We start from the raw sequence: 15,996 nt of genomic DNA, 5'->3' as shown, positions 1-15,996 counted from the left end.
GGGGACTCACTGGGATGTGGGTGCTGGGGACTCACTGGGGTGTGGGTGCAGGGGACTCACTGGGATGTGGGTGCTGGGGACTTGAGATGGGTGCTGTGCTGAGCAAGCCTTAGCAAGACAGTGCTAGAGGTGGGTGAGGAGGTACAGAAGTCAGGTCAGGAGAGGGACTCTGTCCTGGCACTGGTGCCAGCTGGGGACCCTCCAGTGCAGACGAGGGGCTTACAGATGCTAAGACCTGTGGACACAGCTTTGTGTATTCTGAAGTCATAGAGCACAAGAGCTGGGTGGGGGCGGGGGGGGGATGTGGACCAACTTCGCCTGTTCAGGAGGAATGGGGCTGGTACCAGAGCCCTGTAACCTCTCAGCACCTGCCGAGGCTGCATGGCTCCCTGATGGGAGTTGGGGGCCGGTGTTTCTCGTGCCGTATTACCCTGCACTCTGGAAACTCCTGCATCACTTGTCTTGGGCCTTTCACTGTCTCCTCCATTCCTCAGGCCACCAGAGGCAGACTGGGGTCCTTTCCTTTCTCAGCCTCTATGACCATCGTCTGGCACAGAACATACACCCACCAGGACGCTGCCTGGGACTGAGGGCTCCCTTCTGCCTCTGGCCCGGTAGGCCCTGCCGCAGCTCCAAGCCTCAGCTGCCTTGGAGGGAATCATGAATTGCTGGGCAGAAGCAGGCCTCCTGACCCCAAAGCTGGTCTCCCTGGGTCTCCAGATCCCAGAGGCCCTGACCCCCCGTCACCTCCCAGATGCTGGTGCTCCCACATCCAGGGGAGTGATACAGGCCCCCACAAAACAGCCGCTTTGTCACAACATGTAGGGCTGGGCGGCTCTAATTTGAGCTTAAGTATGTGGACTCCTAAGGATTCACGACACTCCTCGTTTCTTTCGTTACTATTGGGCCAATTGAGGCGTGGAGCCTAGTTGCATCCTGCATCGCTGAAGAGCTCATGTGAGGCCACCGCTCTGGTTGCTGGGCACATGAGTGGCAGGCAAGGGTCACACACAGCTGTGCTTCTGTGTTGCCAGAGGCTGTGCTGCAGCTCCCTGCCAGGCCCATGTCCTTCCTAGCTGTGAAAACACGAGCCTGCCTTGGCTTCTCCTGTGGAAGCCACAGCTAACTAGCAGTTGGAGGCAGCATTGTTTCTAAGGGAAGGTAGCTCCGGCAGGCCAGGGGCAGCACCGCCAGGGCTGAGCCGCCGATAAGCACAGGGGCGGTTAATACACAAAGCCCACTTCTCAACCACTTGCAGGAAGTCAGCTCACAGCCGCTCCCAGTTCTTCAATGCTGATCCCGCCACTGTACTGAAAATCAGATCAGTAACGTCTGAAAAACATACGGGAAAAGTGCAAAGACATCCATGCCCCTCTGTTGCTGAGGCTCCAGCACCTGGCTCCGAAGCCTGGGCAGAAGGCGAGGCTCCCGCAGCGCCTGAAAGGGCCTTGCACGCTCCTGGAAGATGGAACCAAGCCACTCCACACACGCAGATTTTCAAGCGTGCTGCCCACTTCACCAGGCAGCCTCTGGGCTTCATTCTGCCGGTGTGTTTGCTCTGTGTTGTCGGGAAAATGCCAGGGCTTTTTGTATAAACTGAAAACACCAAAACTACACTCTCATCTGAGGCCCTCCCCTTCCTTCTCACCCCAGGGTCTCCTGGGTGCGGAGTTACATCTCAGGCCGTGCAGGAGCCTGGAAGATATTTGAGCTACGGGGAAAAAAATCAAGATATGTTACCGGCTCTAAAATGAGGACATGGCAGAATCAAAATTCAATCTCCATAAGCTGTATCAATTTGTCAGTTTCGTTAGCTGTTACATAGTTTAAAACACTCACATTTGGGAACTAAGGATGGGTTAGGTTTTCCTCACTTTGCCACAACTCCTCAGTGAACACAACCAATTCCTAAAAACCACACTGTCAATGAGATGAGTTATTCTGAACCAAAGGACTCTGAAGCAACGGTCACCATTCTTGCCGTCTCAGCAGCTGTGAGGCCAAGCAAAAGGCTAGGAGGACGCCTGGTCCCGGCCCCTGGCTGTGTGCACAGCCGCTCTGAGGATGCTCCAGGACGCAGCGCAGGACCAGCACGGGCCGTCTCCTGCCCGGGTCACAGCTTCCTCAGAAGAGGAAAGACTGGCATCAAAGCCGTCTGCGCTCTCCACCCAAACCCGGGCGAGATTGCGCAGGCCGGCGCTGAGTCTGGAAGGAGCGGCCGGCCTGCTGTGCCGTCCTCAGGAAGACTTCCGAGGAAAGGTAACCCAGTTGTTTTCACTGCGAGTCTTTTCTTTAGTTGACACCGCTTCTCACTAGCGTCCGCCGCGCCAGTGGGGGCCGCCTCACCCCAGGCAAGGAAGTCCCGGGCTTTCCCTCCCCAAGCAAAGGCAAAAGGAGGAGCGAGGCGGCGCTGCGGGCGGCACGGGCCCTCCCCGGGGAGGGGCGCTCAGGGTCACCTGGCGGCTCCAGACCTCCTGGGGTCCACACATCTCGAGTCTCCCCGGTGGCTGCCTCGCGGCTGGGGACCCTGGCCGCTCCCATAGCGCCCACAGGGCCTGGACCCCCCGCCCTGCCCCCCGCGGCCGGGTCTCGCGTCCCCAGGAGAGTGGGAGGAGGAGCGGGGTTGTCCAGGGCCTGCCCATGCGCTGCAGGGCGGAGCGGGGCCTGCAACAACGCTCGGACGCCCCTGCCTCCCGCGGGAGCGCCCACCTGCCGCCGCGGGGCGGGGCTGGGGCGGACTCCTCTCCTCCCATCTCCCGTCCCCTCCCATCCCAGTAGGCCGGGTCCGGGCCACGGCCCCGCGCACTGACCTCTGCCCCGGCTGTCAGGTCCCGCGGGCACGGACGGCGCCGGGGCAGGGACGCGGCCGCAGTGCTCACCGCCCGGACCGTGCCTCCAGCAACCCCCGCAGCGCCAGCGCACCGCGCATGCCCAGCCGGCCCGGCGCGGCTGGAACCAGATCCAGCCGGCTGGACGGTGACGCCACCGCGCGCTGCGGGGGCGGGACCTCGGCGCGGGGAGGACGGGGCTTCGGCGAGGGAGCGGGCAGGGGGACCCCGCTGCCGCCCCCGGCCCTTCCCACTAGGCTGCTCTGGCTGCCAGGGCTTCCGCTCCAGCTGCACGAGCTGTGTGGCTCTTGGCAGCTCCCGAACGCGCAGGGAGCACCCCTCTTCCACCCCCCCCCCACGCAGCGCCCCTGCCCATGGCACGGGCTTGCCTCTGACCACCCCCACGGCCGCCATCGTCCCCCTACTTCCCCATCTCCCCCAATCTGCCCCTATTGCCCCATTTCCCCCATCTGTCCCCATCTCTCCCCCAATCTGACTCCATGTCCCTCCATCTCCCAGGATCTGCCCCATCATAGCTTCATCTCCCCAATCTGCCATCTCCCCCAATTTGCCCCATCTCCCCCAGTCTGCCATCTCCCCAATCTGTCCCTTTCCCAAACTGACTCCATGTGCCCCATGTCCCCTAGTCTGCCCCATCTCACCCAATCTGCCATCTCTCCAATCTGCCCCTCTCTTCCCCAGTGTGACTCCATGTCCTCCCATCTCCCCCACTCTGCCATTTCCCCCAGTCTGCTGTCTCCCCAATCTGCCCCATCTCTCCCCCAATCTGACTCCATGTCCCCCCACCTCTCCCAGTCTGCCCCATCTCCCCTAACCAGGCCCTGCAGGCAGAGGCCCTGCTCCCCCAGGGCAGCCACATGTCAGGCAAAGGGGAGGTGCTCCATACCTGCTGGCTGAATACATGCATAAGTCACCGCAGCCTTTTCGTCACCACACAGAGGGCATCTAGATATCTTCCAGCTTGTGTGTTCCTTGCCCTGGGACTAAGACTGCAGATCAATGTTTTTGCTTGTTTTTGGCGATAGGGTCTTGCCCTGTCGCCCAGGCCAGAGTGCTGTGGCACCATCATAGCTCACTGCAGCCTTAACCTCCTGGGCTCAAGTGATTCTCCCACCTCGGCCTCCCAAGTAGCTGGGACTACAGGAGTGCACCACCATGTTCAGCTAATTTTTTAACCTTTTGTAGAGATGGGGTCTCACCATGTTGCCTAGGCTGGTCAGCAACTCCTGGGCCCAAGCTATCCTCCCAAAGTGCTGGGATTACTGGCGCACCACCCAGCCTAATTTTTAATGTTTTTGTAGAGATGGGATCTCACTATGTTGCCTGGCATAGGAGGCTGGAACTCCTAGGCTCTTGCGATTCTCCTGCCTCAGCTTCCCAAAGCTCTGGGATTACAAGTGTGCGCCATGGCGCCTGCCTTGCAGATCAATTTTATGGAGCAAGGAGCCGCACTGGCCACCCTAGCACTGTCAGCCCAGAGGCTGGGCCGGTTCCAGGAGGAGGAGGGACTTAGACTCCCTCCCTAGGCGTCAGCAGGGGCACCAGGGCCCGGGACACACCATGCTCTGGCTGCGGGGCCTGCCCTGGAGTCCACCCCCGCCTGGGGAGAGGGTGTGGGCACCCCAGTCCCCCACTGGATAAGGATCTGCTAGGCAGGAGCCAGGCCTGGGGCTGGCTGTGTTTTCCTTGTGGCCGTTTCACCACCTCTGGGCGTGACCTCACGCAGAGGCCTGCTCTGTGGTGGCAGCAGGGAAGGCAAAGCCGGACTGGAGGCCTCCCGGAGCTGGTGGACACGAGGAGGCCAGGAAGGGACAGCCTGCCTGCTGCCCGTGGCCCCTGTGCTGCGGTGTTCCTGTTTAGTGGCTGCGCTGCAGGCATCCACACCCCACTTTCACAGAGAAGGATGCACGCTCAGTCACTGGTTTCACAGGAGGGACTTAATTCTGGACCTTCTGAGCCCCAGTCGCCTTGTGTGCTGACTCCCCATCTTGTCCCCAGCATGAACGCGCCATCCCACACAGCCACTGCCTCCATGAATGTGCCAACCCATGCAACTACCCACCTCCACCAACGCACCAACCTACACAGCCACCTGTCTCTAGGAATGCGCCAACCCTGTGCATCCACCCATCTCTAGGAATGCACCAACCCACACAGCCATCCACCTCCATGAATGTGCCAATCCTCACAGCCACCCCCTCCAGAAACACACCAACCTGCACAGCTGCCCCCTCCACGAACACACCCACCCACACAGCCGCCCCCTGCACGAACACGCCCACCCGCACAGCCGCCCCCTCCATGAACACGCCCACCTGCACAGCTGCCCCTTCCACACCTGAGCCCGGGGACCAGGTTTCTTCCCCCTGTAGTTCTGTGCCGGTGGCTCTGGGCTACTTTGGGAGACAGGAACAAAGGAGGCGGGGGAGAAGCTGGCCTGTGAGGGTTGGTGTGTTCGTGGAGGAGGCGGACGTGCGGGTGGGCGTGTTCGTGAAGGTGGCGCAGTCCCCAGGGCTGGGCCACCAGCCCCACAGGGAGGGGGACGTGGTGCTGGCTGAGGACCTGTGGCCACAAGGGCTTCATCCACTCCATCCACTCCATCTCAGCTCCCAACCACCCTGCTCTTTAAACTTCACAGGGGGAGAAACCGAGCCCAGCAAAGGTGGACATGGGCCAGCTGCTGCGCCTTCCTAAGCTCTGTCCAGTGACCTGTCTGTGGGGCTGTGCTGTCCCCTGACCCATGAAGCTACACACAGGCTTTAGGCGTTGGGCAGGTGAGATTCTCCCTGACAGGTGCCACCGTGCCTGCTTTCCTGCACCACACCCCTGGGCCCCAACACAGAGCAGCAAGTGCAGGGCTGCTTACTGCACCCTGCATATAACCACCTCCACAAATGTGCCAGCCCATGGGTCCACCCGCCTCCACAAAGGCGCTGGCCCACGCATCCACCCATCTCCACAAACGCACCAGCGCATGCATCCACCCGCCTCCACAAACGTGCTGGCCCACGCATCCACCTGTCTCCACAAATGCGCCGGCCCACGCATGCACCCATGCTTAGCTAAGGGTCCCTTGTACCTAGTACAGTTTCAAGGGTGGAGTAGCTAGGGTGGGGCCAGGAGGGAACCTCCCACCACCTGAACGTGGCCTTGGCTTGAAGCAGCAGTGGCCAGTAGTCCACAATGAGACCCTAGAGGCCCCTCCCACAACAGCTCGGCAAGTCCTGGTCAGAAGGAGGGGGCCAAGAGGGAAGGAAGGCACCCCAGATACCTGGTGAGCTGCTTCCGTGTATGGGATGCTGTTCTACATGCTGCCTATCCAGCACAGAACAAGACAAAGACACGGGCCCACTGAGGCTATGCTGAGGCTGCAGTACTGAGGAGAAAAATTAAAGATAGGCTTAGCTTCTGAGATTTAAAATGGTTGGGGAGGAAGGAGGTCAGGGAAACAGCGCCGCAGGCAGCACCTGGGCAGAGACATGCAGGGGGGCACAGTGGTCCAGGCAGAGGGACGGCCGGCAAGTACCACCCAGGAAGGCGCTGAGGGTAGGGGGTGGCTGCGGGGATGTGCTGAGGGGGTGACAGCAACCTGGTTACCAAACCTTACCCAGGTTATAAGAACTAGCCTTCGAAACCAGGTACCCTCAGAGCATATGGAGCCTTCTGAATCATTCAAGAAAGACGTAACTATGTCTGACACATTCTTTTAATTAGCCATCCTGCTGTGGTGGCTTCCCAGACATGCCATGCCCCAGAGAATGCAGGGTAAATGGACCCCAGAGCCAGAGACCTGCTCCTGGCCCAGGGGGCTGTCCTAATACATCCCTTGCACTCGGCCCGCCTGGAAATAAAGTCTCTGAGATGGCACCTGGGGCCAGGGGCAAAGCCCCTGCAGGTGGGTCTGCTGTTGGCCAGAGCAGAGGAGGTGCCATGGAAGGTCTCATCGAGGCTCCTATCTGCCAACTCACTTCTATGGCATCACAAGAATCCACTGCGGGGGTGTGAGGGCGGGGAGGCCCTGGAAAGCAGAGGCCCTGGCCCTCAGAGCCCACAGCCACCCGTGCACACCGTCAGGCACCCCCAGGTGACAATGGTGCCCATGGGCTGCTACAGTCCGCCCATGAGAGGCAGGGGCAGGAAAACCACACCAGCAGGTCCCTGAGAGAAAACCCTGGTGGGAGTTACCAAGTGCAATGCCAGGGTGCTGCATGTGCGTGGGCAGTGCCTCTGCCCCAAGCATTCTTCCTCCAATCACAGTTGCCCAATCACACTGTTTGCCTGACCAATCCCGTACACTCCTCACCACCCTGCTGGGATCCCTCCTCTGCAGGAAACCTGTGTGCCTGCAGTGCCGGCATGGGTCATGGAGAGTCTCAGCAAGTCCATTACAGACGGAAAGAAGAGTTACCACTAACTCAATACGAGGGAACACAGCCCAACTCAGTCCATGAAGCTAGTATAACCCTGATACCAAAACCAGATAAAACCAAACTACGGAGTAATATCCTTTATCAATATAGATGCCAACATCTTACTCAGCAGCACGTAAAAAGAATCACATACCATGACCAAGCGGAGTTCACTCCAGAGGCAGAAGGCTGGCTCAGTATTTAAAAATCCATCAATATAATCCAGCCTATCAACAGGCTACAGAAGAAATACCACGTGGTCACAACAATGGATGCAGAGGGGCATCTGGCAAGGGACGGCCAGAGGGACGTCAAGACCCATGTGTGGTGAACACCCAGGAAATCGGTAACGGAGGTGCCTTCTGAGTGAGGTGAAGAGCATCCACAGACGCCCCTTTGAGGCCAGGAGCAGGGCAAGGGTGTCTACCCTCCCCATGGCTGCCCAACATCTGGCTGGCCAGTGCAACAGGGAGGGAAAAGGAGCAGAGAGGAAGAAATATAACTCTCTGTATTTGCAAGTGGCATGACACTGGATGCAGGAAATCTCAGAGAATACACAAAATAATTCTCGGGACTGTGAGTAAGCTCAGCACAGTGCAGGACCCACAGGCAGGAGTCAGGGTGCTGGCAGTGGACCCACAGAAACTGACCTTCCCATGCTAACACCCCACCGATGACTGCTCAGCAAAAAGGAAATGCTTAGTGGTAACTCTTACAAAAACCTGTATGGGACTTAAACGCTGAAAACCACAAAACACTGATGGAAGAAACTTTGAAGAATCAAAGTAAATGGAGAGACACGTTGTGTTCATGGACACAATAGACAGCATAGTAAAGACATAAATTCTCCCAAAATTGAGGTATAGGTTTAATACAGCTCTTACCACAAATCCCAGGGTTTTTTATTTTTTGGTAGGTACAGACAAGATTATTCTAAAATGTATGTGGAAAACCAAAGCAACAAGGATAGCTAAAACAGTGCCGAAAAAGGATGACTGGAAGGCGCTGCATGCCTGATTTCGGGACATCGGACAGCTGCGGCACAGCATGGGCAGTGGGAGACACACAGAGGAACAGAGAACAGTGAACCCAGGAGGTGCCCCGTGTTACAATGTGATTTCCTCAAGCTTTTATTTTAGGGTCAGCGGTACCTGTGCAGGTTTGTTCTATAGGTAAACTTGTGTCATGGGGGTTTGTGGTACAGATTACGTCATCACCCAGGTACTACACCTAGTACCCATGAGTCCTTTTTCGGCTCCTCTCCCTACTCCCACTTCCACCCTCAAGTTCACTCCTGTGTTGATTGCTCCCCTCTTTGTGTCCATGTGTTCTCATCATTCAGTTCTGGTTTTTCTGTTCCTGCCTTAGTTTGCTAAGAACAATGGCCTCCAGCTCCGTCCATGTTCCCACAAGACAGGATCTCATTCTTTTTTATGGCTGCATAGTATTCCATGGTGTGTATGTACCACATTTTCTTTATCCAATCTGCCACTAGTGGGCATTTAGGCTGTTGTCACGTCTTTGCCACTGTGAACGGTGCTACAGTGCACATTTGTGTGCATGTGTCTTGGGTCTTTATGGCAGAGTGATTTCTATTCCTCTGGGTATAAACCCAGTAAGGGAACAATCTGATTTCTGGCAAAGTTTGTAAAGGCAATTCCATGGAGACAGAAATCTTTTCAACAAATGGTGCTGGAATAATGGGACATCTACAGGAAAACAATAAACCTTGAACCAAAGAAGATTTACAGATGGCAAATAGGCATGGGGACCAGAATGGCACATCCTTCGACGCAAGGGAGTGTCAATGAAAACAGCAGTGAGGTGGCACCACACACCTGTCACAATGGCCCAAATCCAGACACTGACATCACCAAACGTAGGCAAGGATGTGGAGCAACAGGGATTCACTCACCACTGTGGGAAGTGACGACAAAATGGCACAGCCACTTTGGAAGTCAGTTAGTGGCTTCTTACAAAAGTAGGCAAAATCCTGCCACGGGATTCAGCAGATGTGCCCTTTGGCATTTACGCATGAGCTGAAAACTTAGGTTCACACAAAAACCTGCACAGAGATATTTTGAGCAGCTTTATTCATAACTGCCCCAGACCGGAAGCGACCACGATGCTGTTCAGTAGGTGAGTGGCTAACCGTAGTCTGTCCAGACACTGGGATATTACTCAGCACTAAAAAGAAAGGTTCTGGCATGCCGTGAAAAGACACGAGAAAGTAACAGTAAACTGCTAAGTGAAAGGCGCCGGCCGAACAGGCACATTGTGGGATCCCACCGCCTGACATTCTGCAACACGTAGCCACATGGAGACAGGAAAGGGGTGAGTGGTGGTCAGTGTGGTCAGGAGGGACGAATGAATGGATGGCACAGAGGGCCCTCTTGGGGCAACGAAGCTGCTGTGTGTGGTGCTGTAACGGTGGGTGCACAGGGGATATTCATTTATCAAAACCCACACAGCATGCTACACCAAGGGGACCCTCTTGTAAACTGCAGACTTTGGGTGATCATGATGCGGCGTGAAGGTCACCATCGTAACAAATGCACCACTCGGGGTGGAGGGTATTGATATTGGGGGAGGCTGTGCATGCGTGTCGGGGTGTGTGCATGCAAACTCCATCATCTGCTCAATTTTGCTGTGAACCGAATAGTGCTCTAAAAAAAAAAAAAAAAAAAAAAAAAAAAAAAACAGGCTGGGTATGGTAGCACACACTTATATTCCCAGCTGTTGGGAGGCTGAGGTGGCAGGATTGCTTGAGGCCAGGAGTTCGAGACCAGTCTGGGCAACATAGTGAGACCCGCATCTCTGCAAAAACAACTTTAAACATTAGACAAGCATGGTGGCTCGCACCGGTACTCCCAGCTACCCAGGAGGCTGAGGAGTGAGGATTGCTTGAGCCTCAGAGTTTAAGGCTACAGAGAGCTATGACTGCACCAATGCACTCCATTCTGCAAAACAAAACAACCTAAACCTCACAATGAACTCAAATGGATCTTCCATTCAAATATCAAATGTAAAACTATAAAGCTTTAATAAGAAAACGGAGAAAATCTTTGGGACCTGGGAGTCATTGAGGAATTCTTAGCCGTGAAACTAAAAGCAGATCCTTAAAATGAAAAAGGAAAATAAAAAATCGATAAATCAGACTTCACCAAAATTAAAAAGAAAAAAAAAAAACTTTTCTCTGCAAAACCCTCATTAAGAGGATGTAAAAGATAAGCTACGGACGAAGACAAAATATTTACAAACCACACACGCACAAAAGTCTTTCGTCTAGAACACGTAAACATCGAGAAGGCGCAGCTTGGAGCAGGGCTGAGAGGATGAGCAATGGCAGACGTGCCGGCTGCAACCGCGCTCTATGCATGAGTGGCTGCTACTTGCCAGGTCTCCAGTGGACAGTGCCACTTGGGATCAACCTGAGGTTGGAACGCTGGGCCATACGCTGAGGACCCATCCTGGGCATCTCCCACTTTCCTTATGGGAACAGCTGCTTCTGCAGAATGTGGAAAAGGTCCAGGCGGGAAGCCGTGTGGATGGAATTTGGGAAGGACTGGAGAGAGTGCAGGGGAGGGAGGGAGACCCCTGCACAGCAAAGTGGTGGCCACACTCCAGGGAAGATCTGGGTTCTGTTCAGGCCATCCACAATTCCTTACTGATGTTACTGGGGCTCTGAACAACACCAGGTTTTATTAATACATTCACAGAGTGTAGACTCACTTATGCTAAGGCTCACTCTCTCATTTCATCATCTCTAATGCCTTATAATCAACAGGCCACACACAAGGTCACAAGCCACACTCACAAGAACTAGGAAGTTAATTGTAAAATATTCTTTGTCGGCTGGGTACAGTGGCTCATGCCTGTAATCCCAGCACTTTGGGAGGCCAAGGCGGGTGGATCACAAGGTCAGGAGTTCAAGGCTAGCCTGGCCAATATGGTGAAACCTTGTCTCTACTAAAAATACAAAAATTAGCCTGCATGGTGGCAGGCGCCTGTAGTCCCAGCTACTTGGGAGCCTGAGACAGGAGAATCGCTTGAACCCGGGAGGCCAGGGTTGCAGTGAGCCAAGATCACGCCACTGCACTCCAGCGTGGGCGACAGAGCTAGACATTCCATCTCAATAATAATAATTCCTTGTTCTTGATCAGCGTGGCACACAGGATCAGACTCACTCTGCAAACAATCACTAGAGAAGGTACATCTCCAAGGGGAATGCCAGTTTGCCTTTCCCACCACCCCCGTCCACCCTGGGAAAGCCCAAATGCAAACAGACCCAGGCCAGGTGAGATCTCTCCAGCTCCTGACCAGCAGCCCTGGATCCCTGGGTGCCATGCAGCTGACCTTCCCGACCGCCACTCAGAATAACCAAGAAAGCTACCCACCCGCCTGAATGTGGCAGGGGAAAGGTGGTCCCAACGTCTCCGTAAGACATGCAGCTGCATCACAGGAGCGTCGGCAGCACGGTGGGCTGCAGAGTGTGGTGCACAACTAGGACACCCCCCCCAACTCCCCCAAAACACACACACACACAGCACACACAGCCACAAAAGCACAGCCCCAGGCCAGGACCACACAACTGCCCTCAAATGCCCTCACCAGTCATGCAGGGGATGCCACATCCACGTGACATCAAACATCAACACTAGACTAGGATGCAGCCGGGATGCTGAGTCAGGGCCACACACCTCCTACACCCCTATCTGTGCCTCCCATCCCTCCCTCCCCCCATCAACTGAGTCTTGTACAGGGGCTGGCTGGGACCCTTGAGTACACAGCTGCAGCCTCTGGACGGCATTTACACCCCCAGCTGTGAGAATTTATTGTGGTTCAGGTGGAGGGTGGCTCTGATGATCTCCCCAGGACACACATGAGCTTTTCACCATTCTCTCTGATGAGGCTGGCCTGCTTGGTCGGGAAGTCCCTGCAGATAAGGCAGTCTGCGGTGGCCTGAGAGTTCAGTAGCATAGAGGAAGCTAATCTCCAGCAGTCCCCAGCCACAGAGCAACCATGGAACCTGGCAGGGACCCAAAAGGCTGCACAGACTCTGACCAGGGATTCTGAGGTCTTGGGCCATTTATACCATGGAGATAACAAAGCTTACTTTTAGGCAAGTTGCTAGGAGGGCCCAAAGTCCCAAACCCTGATCTAAAAAGCCAGAGTACCCCTGGGTGCAAATCCCGGCTCCAAGGCCTGCGGTGTGACCTGGGGCAAGTTGCTTACCTTTTCACAATAAAATGTGAAATGCACATGGCGACCTATCTCATTGATGCAGGAGCACTCTCTCATTTTATCATCTCTAACAGGCTGCGCCTTAAAATCAGCACTGTGTCAGAATGTAACCAGCAGATGGCCTTCTTTTTAGGAATCCATCAAGTAATGGCCTATCGAGCACTAATCATGTCTTAAGTTCGATGAAATACTGACGTATGTACCTCAAAACGACGGTTGAGACTTAGAACAGAGCTTGACACAGAATACGCCCTCGGGTGTTGGTGTTGGCTGATCATGACTGACTCTGGCAGGTAAGATCAGTACCTGGTACCTGAGCACAGAGACCTGGTGCCACGCCGGGCAGCAAGTCAGTGTCACGTCAGCAGGTGTGGGCCGTGGTGGGCCCAAAGGGGTCTGTCAACTCATGACCAAGATAGAGTGAGGCTCTCCCTGCCCTCCCACCAGAATAGAAAGCTGCCTCCAACATCCCGCTCCCAGCCACAGTCAGGAAGCCATCCTGCCAAGGCAGGTGGCTGAAGTGCAGCCTTGAACAGTGGGCCACAGCACCTTTCAGGGAGGGTCAGCACTGGCTGCAGTTCTGCTGGTGTCCCACTCAGCCCGCGGCGTCACCTTGCAAGTCTATGCTGAGCTGTGCAACTCACATGCTTCGATTTTCAGAAACGTTCTTAGATCCTGAACCAGAATATATGTGTGTGTGTGTGTGTGTGTGTGTGTGTGTGTGGCCGTGGGGGGGGGGTGGCGTTTCACCTCAAAAATTACAGCAGAGTCAATGTCCTTGTTTCAACTTTTCCAGTGTTTAACTTGTAACAATAGCTACCAAAGTAATCAGGCAGCAAACAATGTTGTTTCTTTAAATGGCTTTCCTGTGAGTGTTCCGTTTACAAAGAAATTCCTAAAACCAGGAAGTAATTGAATTTGGAAGCAGAGAGCAAACTTCGGGGAAGACAGGGGCAGGTGTACCCCTGAGGCCTAGATGGCAGCCACTGACTTGCTCTGGAGGGCGGGGGGGCCTGCACCCTGCAGATTAGGGTCTATTCTGACTCAGCAAACTAGGCACGAGCGCCTGTAAAAAGAAACCAGATTGGGCATTACCAGAATTCTCAAAAACTCAAGAGCGCTGGGTGTGCGTCCTCCCCCAGGGAAGCTCAGGCGCACGAGCTTGTCAAATGGCTGGTCTCAGGTTACACAACCAGCACCGCCTCCACCGCCACCGCCCCCCAACCGCACTGGTCCAAGGCTTCCCCGCTGCCGGGCCTTGCGGTTGGGGGGCGGAGCCGGGGGCGGGACCGAGGCTCGAGGGGGGCTGGGGGCGGAGCCGGGGCGGGGGGTGGAGCCAGGTTGGGGTGGGCAGGGCCAGCGGTCACGTGTGTACACAGGGCCCGGGCGGCGTGCGCACCGTGAGCCCTTGCAGCCTCCTCCAGCCCTAGCTGCCCGTTCGGGGCGACTGCGCGCGGGCCTCCGCCCAGCGAGCCGGTGAGTGGGGCCGGGGAGCCTGGATCGGGTCGGTGGGGTAAATCCCTTCTCTGCCTGTGGAGGGAGCCGGCCGAACTGCTGTGGCTCCCACGGCGGGTGCGCGCTTGCTGGAACTCGGGTTCTCTGGCCGCTGCCCACTGCTGGGCGCCGTGCCCTTGCAGGAAGGGGACCGTTGTCCCCAGGCCGCCCTCCGAGCTGAGCCTTGGGGGCGGGCGTTCGGTCGTTAACCTGGAGATGGCAGCTGAGTCGGCTGCCCGCGTAGGCGGCTTGGCGCAGCCCCTGGCTCTGCCCATGTCCAACAGGGCATACTGCTCCTGCTCTCCTGGACCACTGTGGTGACTGCTTTCGGCCCCGTCTATGATAAGCGTTTTAAAGTGAGGTTTGGAACTGTGTCTACATGGAGATGTCGGATCTGCTGTCAGTTGTCTTGGACAGTTGGCAGGGCATGGGACGGTTCTTTCAAAGCTTCACTGGAAGGCAGTGCTTTCCAGCCGCCAAAACACCACTCTACCAGCAGCAGGCAACCCACTATTAAGCTAATATTACAAACCTGGCAAGTCAGTTATCTAGGCCTAAGACTGCGTGTCTTGATGTGACTGGTCACCATGGCTTATCTCTGCAGGCATGCTATATGGTGGACCTGAGGATAATTCTATATTCGTCATCCAGAGCAGTGGCTGTCACCTTTGATCTCTTCCCTGCTCACGAGAAGGTACTTATTTGGGTCCTCCACTGCACTTTAAATAGCCAGCTCCTGTCCACACGGAACAGCACGACATCTTTTATCTTTTGTTATCTGCAGCATCTAGCAGAGGCCAGCATTCAATAAGAAAGGGGCAAGAGGCTTGCTTTAAAGGCCTCTGCAAATTTGTATGAGTAAAACAGTTCTGACCATGTTCCAAGGCTCCTCATGCATAATGGTGATGAGGTATTTTATCGTCCTAACTGGGGCACCGTTGAGAGTGAACAGAAGCACTATTAATAATTAGACCAAATGCACACCTACAGTACCCATGAACTGCTGTGCAGCTCCGTAAATAACTACTGTAAGGCCCGGCTCCCTAGCCAGAACCCCTGGTATCTTCCTTAAGTGACTTAAAAACATAGTTGATAGTTATTGAATACTATTGTGCCTTCTCACAGAGAAGAGGTTGGGGCCAGAGCAGTGGCGCTCACTGCCCAACGCCACACACATCCGTGCTGACGTCCACGTCACTCTGCCTCTCTAGTGTGCACGGATATAACCCGAGAATGGAGGACAGAGGAATGCAGATGTAGGGCAGAATGTAAATGTGAAGGTTGACTTGGAGTCCCTGCAACTCATAAGCCCCTAGTAGGCTGAGGAAGAGAGAAGGGTGAAGGGCACGCACCTCATGTGGGTCTTAGGTTAGGGTGTAAAGGCTGATTAGATCTATGATACAATGAATAAATGGCAATGGTGCAAAGATGGCTGTGTGGGGGAATATGCTTGTGTAATTGACAGTTGGAAGAGGGTCGTGCTGCCCACTGGGGCAGGGAGAAGGAGCTCCCTGGGGAGCTGTAGCTCTTTCACAGCCCCTAGGATGTCATTTAGAACCCTGAAAAAATAACTGCCACCTGGCCTTTAATGACCCAACCACAGCAAGGCCTTGCCTTTGGGAAGGGAGTGACCACCAGAGAACCCAGCTGACCATGTCATGCACATGACAATCCCACAGTGCTGTTTTCTTTTCTTTTTTTTTTTGAGATGGAGTCTTGCTCTGTTGCCCAGGCTGGAGTGCAGCGGCGTGATCCCGGCTCACTGCAACCTCTGCCTCAACCACTGCAACCTTCTGCCTCAGCCTCCTGAGTAGCTGGGACTACAGGCATGTGCCACCATGCCCAGCTAATTTTTGTATTTTTAGTAGAGACGGGGTTTCACCATATTGGCCAGGCTGGTCTTGAACTCCTGACCTTGTGATCCACCCGCCTCAGCCTCCCAAAGTGCTAGGATTACAGGTGTGAGCCACTGCACACGGTGCTGTTTTCTTTTCTTTTTT

General features: G+C 55.3%; 2 protein-coding genes and 1 long non-coding RNA gene across 8 annotated transcripts in view; 1 reads left to right on the top strand and 2 right to left on the bottom strand.

Annotated features, from left to right (window-relative positions):
- CUNH7orf50 (chromosome unknown C7orf50 homolog) overlaps positions 1-15,996 on the bottom strand; it is a 129,427-nt gene that overhangs the window by 18,983 nt on the left and 94,448 nt on the right. The window lies entirely within an intron of this gene.
- On the bottom strand, positions 1,747-2,891 carry LOC119468175. Its single transcript, XR_005196819.1, has 2 exons — positions 2,811-2,891; positions 1,747-2,645 (listed from the first exon to the last, which is right to left on the bottom strand). It is a non-coding gene; the product is annotated as an uncharacterized LOC119468175 (long non-coding RNA).
- Positions 13,862-15,996, top strand: part of GPR146 (G protein-coupled receptor 146) — a 17,764-nt gene continuing 15,629 nt past the window's right edge. For all 3 annotated transcript variants that reach the window (XM_037731251.1, XM_017508240.2, XM_037731250.1), the window contains exon 1: positions 13,862-13,978. The gene's annotated coding sequence lies outside the window, so the exon portion shown is untranslated. The remainder of the gene's footprint in view (positions 13,979-15,996) is intronic.

Source organism: Cebus imitator, unplaced genomic scaffold (assembly GCF_001604975.1).
Source record: "Cebus imitator isolate Cc_AM_T3 unplaced genomic scaffold, Cebus_imitator-1.0 Scaffold388, whole genome shotgun sequence".
NCBI lineage: Eukaryota > Metazoa > Chordata > Mammalia > Primates > Cebidae > Cebus > Cebus imitator.
This window is presented reverse-complemented; position numbering and strand designations above follow the sequence as displayed.